Source organism: Crinia signifera, chromosome 2 (assembly GCF_055691185.1).
Source record: "Crinia signifera chromosome 2, ASM5569118v1, whole genome shotgun sequence".
Lineage (NCBI taxonomy): Eukaryota > Metazoa > Chordata > Amphibia > Anura > Myobatrachidae > Crinia > Crinia signifera.
Window position 1 is genome coordinate 182,408,473 of NC_139218.1, and position 11,454 is coordinate 182,419,926.

The window sequence follows — 11,454 nt, forward strand, 5'->3', positions numbered from 1 at the left end:
TAAAAGACAGCTAAAGGAAAGAATAGCCCTGCAACGTTCACATATACGTGCAGCTTTAGAAGGGAAACCCATGGACCAGCCGGTCGCCAGACACTACAGAGACCACCACCACTCCATCTCGTACATCAAGTGTAAAATGATAGACTGGGTACCACCTAATGGCAGAGGAGGTGACAGAGGAAAAATCCTTTTACAGCGAGAGACTCTCTGGATATATAAATTACAAACGATCCACCCCTCTGGTCTCAATGAAATGTTGTCATACACCCCGTTTCTATAACTCCATTCCACAATATAGATGTATGCTCTCTGTACCGTACGTAGCTACACGCATCTCTTAAACAGCCCGTGTTGTTAGTATTGGTGGTTATCATAATTGAACAACCAGCATTCTTATTCACATAGTCGCGCTACACAGGGTCCCAGCACTCATGTGTTTATTATGCGTGTAGCACCTCACATTGCCAGGGCCGGCAACAGAAATATTGGGGCCCTGTACACTGATATTTCTGGGGCCCCCCACATAATCTCAAACCCACACAACCCTCTTCTGCATGTATCAATAAATGTAGTGCCAAATATAAGACACTGGAATACCAGAAAAGAGCCTGGGATGTCAGGGATTCCATTCATCTGTTTGTCTGTGGCGACTGAGCTCACTAGCAGTCAGGGCACTAAGCTTGCAGCCACATTTTATTAAAGGGTGCGCCATCAAACAAAAGGGTTGTCTCCAGCACCACCTATTGGGCTTGTCTAACATCGTCCAATGGGCGTGTCTTCCATCATCTATTGGCACTTGCTACAATATAAAATGTCTCTCAGCCGCACCATAATCTCTTGCCTATTTCAATTTTAATATTCTAATTACTCTGTGTAACAGTACATGCAAATAAAGTCACAACAATATATGGATGCCGCAGGTATGCAGTGATATGGCTCAATTCAGGTGGGGACTTGGCTTCTCCAACTGACCCGTCGTGCTCTGCCTCCGTCTCCTGCTGTGACAAGAGGGCACTAGGCAGGGCCAGGGCAAGAGGCAGTCACATCACAGTGCGGAGCAATTTTCATAATGGGGCCGTGCATTAAGGGATTCGGTATGAAATCCCGACGGTCAAAATCCCGACAGGGTCAAAATCCCGAATGGGTCAAAATACCGACAAGGACAAAATCCCGACATGGACAAAATCCCGACATATAGAATGTACAAGTGAAACAGTCTACATGCCTTTCGGTCGACAGGTGAAGGGTCGACATGGATTTTTTCACAGTTTTTTTACCCGAATGTCGACACAGTTGCAAGTGAATCAGCCTCAGGAAAGTGCTGCAACAGTAACAGACTTCTACTGAAGATACAGTAAAGCAGTTTGTAAGCTGAAGTCTGCAATAGATGAGATAAACTCTTGAGTACACTGCAGAATTAGAGAATTTGGGACCGGTGTAATCAAGTAGATTCTTTACATACAAAAGGGTACAATACTGTTGTCTTTTGGACTGAGGAGGCTCTCTTTACTTGCTGCCTGTGATTTGGGAGTGACGATAGAACGTGACATACGAGGTGGTTGGATACCACCATTAATGGTACACCTTCACGATTTGGGGTGTTGCATGACTGGTGGAAGTGTCATTTTTGAATATATTAACTACTACACTAGGAGGCGCTCTTTTCACCCCTTTTTTCTATATATATATATATATATATATATATATATATATATATATATTTATCTGAAAAATATAGGGTGAAAAAAGCGCCTCCTAGTGTAGCATTAATGGGTGTTCAAACACCATCACCAAAAACACAATAGCACCCCAAATCATATAGGTGTACCATTAGAAGTGGTATCCAACCACTTTGTTCAAACGCATGAGATCAATCTCACAGGCACTTCAGCACGGCCAGTTCAAATTCTTAACCAGAGTTATGCATAGAAAATATAGAGAAAAGAAAGAGAGAACCTTGCGTAATATTGTAAAACACAAGCATTTATTCAAATAAGGACAGTAAATTGCCCGTACATCAATAAAAACAAATGAAGCTTATCTGAATGCTTTCTCTCCAAAGCATTGAAGTTCTGGGGTATCCGCGGTATAACCCCCACTCTGCTCAACGCGTTTCGTCCACTGGTAGTGTCCTGGACTTCCTCAGGATATATATTTATATAAATAGTCCACAGAGAGGCTGCACACCCCATAATATATATCCATTCTTTAAATGCTGGGGTGCCAATTTCTCAGAAATAATCCATCCAGAATTATCCCGTATATATTTTCCAAATAAACAGAGAGCACTCACCAGACTTCTTGATGCTAATAGCTTTAGGGTTTATTCAAAACATCTCAGTGCAATCAGGTCTACGTTTCGGTCCTCTAAGGGACCTTTTTCAAGACCACCCTGAGGCATGGAACCACATTTAACACTGGTATAACCTGGTTTAAATACTTTAAGGCTGATGACACACACCCCAATCAATTAACTACCGGAAATCTCCTTCTCAAGCAATGTCACATCTATCACTAAAATGAACAAGTGTACACTGTATGATCAATCAAGGTTATATTTACCACATCAATCATACAGCAAAGGATATAGCCAGGAACATTTCCACGCTGTTACATCTCACAAATCGGCATGCGTTCCATTGTCCTGGAACGCAACTAACCGGAAGTTCCTATCCGGAAATCACATGACGGACCAACTAGCCAATCCTGGCCAGTCTAGCCCGTGGAACGCAAGATGCGCTCCACACGCTGCACGGAAATAACCAGTGCAGGAGCATACAGCAGGGTGCACAGTCTGTGGAAACAGATACGCTCCATATACTCCCCAGAATAGGCACATAGGTATATATGGAAATGCATCAATACACTTCAGTACAACTGAATAAAAAGTATTGCGTCTAGCCAGGGGAATTATATTATAGCATCCATCGTGTCCGTCACCATGGTAACGCGTATCCATGGTCACATATCTCCCCATGGCTGCTCAGTAAATACATAGTGTGTTTATTTTATGCTATTTTAGCACTGCTATCAAGGTTTATTTTATACTATCTTAGCACTACTTTCAAGGTTACAACATCCTTACTCGTCGCTTTATACATAATACACGGATGTATTTATACTGAAGATACATTGCTGAATTTCCTATCTGAATAATAAAAACCCAACCTCACAATTGATACTACTCAAATAGGGGGGTCGTAATCAACCCATAGGGTATACCAGGCATCACATAAATGCAATAATTATTACATACACATTTTGAAAACATGACAAAAAAATTGAAAAATGGAAAAAATATGATACAAGAAAAAGAGAAAAAAGAGAAAAAAGATTAAAATAGCCGTCTATTTTAACTGCTACCACACTCTTACCCCTGTCTTTTCTGTGATGTTTAAGTTTGTATCACAATTCACGTTTAGGATCACCCTTCCTGATGCACCTGACCGATTTTGCACTGTTTTATTGGAAAAAATGTCCCTTGCTCTGGTAAGGCATCTCTGTAGGTCTATTTGACTGTATCCTCTCTCTCTAATGCGGGCTTGGCATTCTTCAATCTGCCACTCGGCTGTATTTGGATCAGAGTTGTTCCTTAGAACCCGAACCAACTGGGATATCGGCAGACCTGATTTGAGATGGTGTGGGTGGTGGCTTGTAGCCCACAACAGCATATTACGATCAGTTGGCTTCCTGAATAATGTATATTCCAACATTTGATCTTTTAACATTATGGTTAGATCTAGAAAGTTTACCATATCACTTTCTGCTGTGGCTGTGAATCGTATTGGCGATTCTAGGGTATTCAGGCTATCAACCATCTCAAAAAAGGATTTTTGATCACCCCTCCATACAATAAATAGATCATCAATAAATCTTCTCATGAAAACAATATTGGCAGCATATGGGGTTACAATATGTTCTTGTTCATACCAGTTCATGTATGTATTGGCATAGGCTGGGGCCAAATTCGACCCCATAGCCGTGCCAGCTATCTGCATAAAGTGTTCACCTAAATACCATCTTCAATGATGTTCATCATGGGACATCATGGGAAGTAGAACCTAGTCCCACACAAGAGGTCAACAACTGGTCACTAATATCACTGTGATAATCACCCTCCCTCATCACTATTGAAAGGAAATCAGAAAGACACCTTCAATCCCTTCCTCAATGCACATCCCCAATTATTTACATTTTTTACACCATGAGTGGTTTTTCACGTTTTTTTTGAAACACTAATCCCCCCACTTAGCCTGAGTACAATGAGACCACGACTACACACAACAAAATAAGGATCCCCGTCACCCTTACCTTTCTAAGCACTATAATTTAGCCAGGATGTGATGTCACCACCCGACTATTCTATAATATAACAATTCTTCTTCTTTTTGAATGACTCATCTCACCATACTTCGGATCACTCAAATACAGGAACATACTTACCTTTCCTGTATTTTTCCCCCGGAGGCACCAGACTTCTCTACCCATGATGTCTTTAAGATGAACCTATAAACTGAAAAAAAGAAAAAAGATATACGTCTCTCTGCCGACATTCGAATGTCGACACAACAGCAAACTATTCACATGGAGAGCCAGTATTAATAAAGATTGCAGTTCCCAATTCCTGCAATCCCTTCAGCACGAGATTAACCTATGAAAAGAGAACAAGAAAAAAGATATACGTCTCTCTGCCGACATGCAAATGTCGACACAATAGCAAACTACTAACGTGGTGAGCCAGTATTAAAAAATTAAAAAATACAAAAAAACAAAAGATTGCAGTCCCCAATTCCTGCCATATCCTGCCATTCCTGCCATATCTTCAGCACTTCCCTTACCATTCGTTCCAAACAGTAATCTAGCATGCAGTTTGTATGCAAACAACAACAGGATAATGGAATCTACCCAAGCATACAATCAGTGGATAGACGGTCTAATGAAAAACATAGAAAGAATGTACCATAAATAAAGGGAAAACCCCTTTTTCTTTCTTGTCTCTCCCCAATTCTTTAATTTTTTTAATATGTTCTCAATATCTTTCTATATAGCTCTTTTTAGAAACACAAATTTCTTGTGATACACATTCATATTCAATGATTGCTTTTTTCCGTTTAGGGTCAAATTATTTATGCAGTTAAGATATACCAGTTAATGATATTGATACAGGCAGTAATGCAAGAGACCAATTAAAGACCAATTAAGGGCTGCAGCAATGCTGGCAGCAAGGCAAGAGACCAATTAAAGACCAATTAAGGGCTGCAAAACTGAGGACACACCCGCCCCTGACTCATTAGTATACAGGAAGGGGTAGGTATATAAGGGACTTCCGGGCACTCACCTGGTTGGTCCTGATGAAGCTGGTGGCGACACGCGCGTTGACCAGACACACTTAGTGTGTGAAATATCCCCATGTCCCCTTCCCCCATGAAATGTATTTTGATTGATGTATAGGGCGTTATAGTATCCACTCACAGAGGGCGCATCAGAACCTGACCACGGTCTCCCAAGACTCAGATGTGATTACAGCACGCCAGTGCAAATACAGCACCCGGCCGGTGCGTCCCTCTGTTAGGCGCAGTGTCAAGTGACGGGGCGCGACGCGGGTCTGCGAGTTGGAGAATCACAGCCTCACCACTGACTGTGATCTCCACACAGACACCGATGCACTGCCAGCACAGCCGGGAACAGTGGCATATGTACAAGCCACTTTCCCTGCGGAGAGGAACCAAACAAACGGCGGAGAACACTAACAGCCGATTTGTGTTCCCAATATCAGATCTAACGGGTACACTTTAGATGTGAAATACGGCACGTATACTACCAGCCGGCCCCGTAGTCTGTTATTATTTAAGACTGTGCTACACACTGCGCAATATCTGTGCAGATACTAGGCGGCAACCCTTTTTTGATGTTTAAAAGGACCAAACAGACATATTTACTTTGCTGTCCTAATTTATCTGCACAGTCCTTGGGAGCAATCTGTGTTATAAACTAATATTAAACAAAAGTAACTTAATTAAGTGAAAATTGTAACAGATTTGTTCATTTCAATTTGAGAGGATCTATATCCCCTTTTTTACAAAAACTTTGTTTCTTCCTCTTTGCCTCCTTGGCAATTGTTTTTATATGTCGCAAATCTTAAAATAAACAATTAAAGGTTACATTTTATTAATTTTTCTTGTCCTAACAGTGCGTCACATACATAACAGTCCTTCTTCTCTTCCCTTGTTATTGCATAATTCAATAGACTAAGCAGGGACAGTTACCGAGTTGTGGCGGAAGCTGCTTGGTACATGATATGGTGAGGGGCCGTGCAAGCAATAATTGTGAGTACCGTACATATACAAGTCAAATCCCACGGAGAGGAGCAGTGCAAACACCAATTGAGCGCCGACACACGGCGGTGTCCGCTCAGTGAGTGCAAGGTGTCGACACTCAGCAGTGTCGATACTTGAAAAATCTTGCAACATGGTGGTAAATAAGGTGTTGCTGTGTGGTAATGCTATCTGGAGGCAGAAGGATGATCCAGAAACGCAATATAGTGGGTAGACTATATGTATGTCGACTAACGGCTCCATAGCATAAGGCATGTAACAGTGTTAGCTCTATCAGAACAAGGATATGAAAACACACAGCGGTGTACGTAATAAGTAAGCAAGTAAACTGTTGACACACAGCGGTGTCACTCAAAATCAAGTTTATGTCAAACTGCCGAGTAGGTCGACTGATTTAATGAGCCCACACTGTAGGGCAGAGGGCAGTATCTATTGGGCCGGCATGGAAAATATATACAGACACACAGCGGTGTTACATGAAGAGCAAGCAGATATACAATCAGTGATTGGTGATGACACATGGCGGTATGGATGGAAGTCCTTCACCTTGCCTGATTGAAATTGGCATGCAGTCCCAAAGTTTTGACAACGTGGATGGATTGGGGACAACTGGACAAACAAGGTCGTAGGGCACATGGTGGGGAACAGTGAAATCAAATAAAACAACAAATTTTGAAGTCCTTGTTGAGTCCGTATGGGGCCATTGAATTAAGTCTAAAAATCCATTGTAATTCTCTTTGGAGGAGAAGTTTATCTCTGTCACCCCCTCTTCTTAGTGGGGGGATGTGGTCGATAATGGCACATCCCAGTTGTGTGACTTTGTGGGGTTTTAAAAGAAAATGTCTTGCCACTGGAAGGTTCTTGAGGTCATGAAAACGGACGTCTTGAAAAAGTTCCCACCTGACCAAGGGGACGCGTTGACGTCACAGTACACCTGATTTGGTGATCCACGTAAGCACACCTTCAGCTTGCTTCACAGGAGAAGTGCAGCCCACTCCACGCTGCCGGCATTTCAGCCGCTCCACGCCGATCAGAACTTACTGCAGCACAGATCCATTTGCCGGCTCACCGCCTGACTTCGCATTCCATCACCAGCTGAAGTGCAGCATCCCCCTGGCTGTTGGCCATCAGCTGTTCCCACCAGCCGCTCTCCACGCTACATCAAAGGAGCCGGGCTCCTACATCAAACGGAGCATTCGATCTAACATCTCAATCACTCCTTTACCGCCGTGGTCAGTGCGGGGAATCCGTACCTGACCACAGGCAGGCTACCCAGGCTCAGTGCCGAGAGGAGTGCCAGGTAAACCAGCAAGAGAGTCACCATCCTCCAAATACCTGGAATCAATCGCTGGAGAACCACCCCCTCCTCCCCTAGTAAACCAGCACGAAGCAAGTGCAACCTAAAAGGGTGAGCATACAATTTATATCTGTGACTGCATATCCATATTTGCAAATTGATATCATCGGCCATATTGTATACAACAACATCAGATTATATATGACCCGGATATCTTTCTCCACCTTCTATTACAAATTGATAACTTTGCAATTGACTGTATCACCATATTGAAACAAGCTACATTGTTGAAAGTCTGCTACTAACGGCCCAAAATTATTTGTACATATTTACCGGGATCCCAATCATGAGATAATTTCAGTATTGTCTTTTTATATTCTTGTTTTTACCTCTATAATTAGGCATTAAATGTATGTATATGTATTGCTAATTTTCTATTTTTTCATATAAAATGTATTAATATAAACAGTGTGTCCAGCATTTATTTTTATTCAGCCAATCAGTGTGTTTCAATCATTTCTCTAAACCAGCAGCGCAATCCACTTCAACCCCCCCCCCACCCAATTTCCCTACAATTATATACTCTCCGTACATCTGCCATCATTACTCTCTACATTCACCCTCACTGCTCCCTGCACTTATTCAGTCTTTAAGCTCCCTACACTTGGCCTAACTGCTCCCTACACTAACTTTCACTACACCATACACCTACCCTACTCTCACGAATTACACACTACACACAAATAAAAACCACCATAGTGTGGCATGCTGTGTATAGTGTACTAGTATCGTGTACTGCATATAAGGGTAAGAATTAAAATGTGTGACAAAATCATGTACAGGTTTACTACTGTGTGGAGTCCTGTGTATACTTTGGTGCGGTGTACCTTGTATAAGGTGTACTACTGTGTCACATACTGTATATAAGAAGTTTTACTGTGGTGTGATATAAATCCAATTGACATTACAGTGCAATGTTATGTGAATAAGAGGCACAAATGTGTAATGTGACCAAGCCCCATTCCTGCAAGACCATATTCACTTTTTTGAGCATGGACCTGTAGTGTGGACTGCTTGCAGTACCTCCCCCTCTATATGTATATACAGTATGTACAGTATGTATGTATCTGAGTATGCATAAGGACCACTGGCGACACTAGGAGGGAATCCTGACAAGGGTCAGGTGAGTATAATTACCCTGCCCCCCCCCCCCCAACCCTTCCTCTGCAGCTAATCCTCCCCAATAGTGCCTAACCACCGTACCCCACCACCTAAACCTAACCCACTGCCCCACAGTCTAAACCTACTCCCCCCTTTTAAATGCCTAAACCTAACTGCAGCCTAAACCCCCCACAGCCTAATCCTAACAAAGCCCCTCCACCAAAGGGCTTTTAGTACCCTGGGCCCCCCAGAACCTTAAACCAGTTCTGACTGACGTGGTAAATATTTTAATAATATGGCTGTAGGGTTTGCTGGGAAATGTGACACTTTTAAATGACGTTCAGTGTTTTTTTTTTAAGTGCCATTATTTGATCTATCCAGCATTCTTTAAACAAATACCTTAGGCCAAATGCTGTAAAGTCCAATGCCAGGTGTGGCTACAATACTGATTGGTGAAATGTTTTAAGCTAACAACCTACTCTTCTAAGCTCTTCAGCATTTTGGACAGATATGAGGAGTGACAAGCGATTCTTAACAACTTAAAAGAAGGTAAGATAAAATACAATGTAAAAATTTAGGAAAGTATGCCAATGTACAGAATTATTTGTTAATTAAGAATTTTCTTAGTTAGACTGGTAACTAAGGGGGGGGGGGGGGGGTGTTTGACATGATTTTCAGGAGCCTACTGGTAATTCCAGGAAGCAAGTACAAATGTGAATATAAGTACCTGTAGAGTTACAGCATGCAATGATATGTATTCCAAACACCATTAAACTCAAGGGGGATGAGCCAGGGTTGCATTCTGGTAATGTCTTTATTAGTGCGAACAGTGAAACTGTATGCATCTACAGTACATTCGATTCAGAGTTGTGCACACCTTAAGGAGTGTACACACAGAGCGATTTTTGCTAGTGAGTGATTTTTACTAAACGATTTTGACTAAGCAATTTGAATAGATGCAACAGCAATTTTGACTAAGCGATTTGAGTAAATTCACCAGTGATTTTGACTAAGCGATTTGATTAAATGCACCAGTGATTTTGGCTAAGCGATTTTGTCTATAGGGATTTTGCTATACTAGAATTAACATACTTGGTTGGTATTAATTTGCAGATCGCCTAGTGAATATCTCCCTCAGCAGCGAATACCAATGATTTTGACTAGACAGCCAGCGATCTAGTCAAAATATTCTTGCTTGGCAACTCTTTATTACTAAGCGATATTATAGGGCTCTTTGTCTAATAGTTAGCATTAGATAATAAATCCCTTGGAGGCATACACATGGAGAGATCTGTGCTTACTTTCTAAGTATTCTACTCAGATTGCTTAGAAAAGAGCACAAAATCGCTCTGTGTATATGCCCCTATATGCTCAAAAGACTTTTTATAATGACACCAGAATGTCTAGGCAGACACCCTTTATCCCCTGAGAGTGGCTGCCATTGGTTGTCAGTGAGAGAAGGTAGAACAGGACTCAGGCTGGCTAATTGCACATTTTCCCATAACCAAGATGACGGTGGCCTTACAGTGCCCGCCAGAACCTAACTTCACTGCACCCTCAAGACCCCTGCGTCATCTGCCAGCCCTCTGCCCCGGCTCCCCTCCGCATCTATGGGCTGTCAAAGCAAAAACATAGCCAGCACAGGGATCTGCCATTGACATTCATCAGTGAGTATCGGGGCAGCCCATGACAGTTCCTCTTCAATAGATTGATTCATAATTAAAAATTAACTGGCAACACACTATGTTAATGCTCTAGGTCAAATGTTGATATTTTCATGTGTAGATGCTTGTGTTTACTTTTATCACTGTTGACTGTATGCATGTCAACCTTTTGTCAATGTAAACGTTGTGCTTGTCAACCTTTGATGTCGCCAACAATGTATATATATATTTAGCTTAAAATTATATTTTTCAAAATTATTTAAAATAGATATCCCTTTCCGTGTTAAACGTACTGTACTGGTATTTGAATACAATGGGGCCACATTGGACCCCACTGCACCAACGGAGACAGCATATAAAATCTCCCATCATGTATACAAAAATTCCTGGTGAATACCAGTTCCAAATGCTGCAAGAATAAGTTTACATCAGAGTTATCATATAATGGATGTTCCCTAATCAATCTATGTACCGCCTAAAGTCCACCGCTGTTTGGGATAATGGCATACAAGTTAGAGGCATCTATGTTACAAAGAAAGCTATTATCTGGTATATCATTATGTGCTCTAATTTTATTTACAAAGGATGTATTATCCAATATATAACCAGGGTAACATACCATAGTTGTAACAGCAAATCCAAATAAATAGGCACTGGTTGAAATAATCAAATCCGGGTGGAAATGCTATAAACCACTATCCACTGCTCTACACAAACATTGAGATACAGTAGTTGTTTATAAAATACCTCACTAGGCATTGGTGTAACTATACATTTTGCTACCCCCAAGCCACAACTTTTCTGATGTTTCGGGGTGCTGTGATTCAAACAGTTTTGGAACCCCTGCATTACACAGTACACACACACACACACACACACACACAGACAAACACACACTATATGTGTATGCCACTTACACTATACACCACACATTGTAATGCACCTAACGCTATACACCACACACCAGAATCTGAGGAAGCCGCTGATAAAGTAGGCA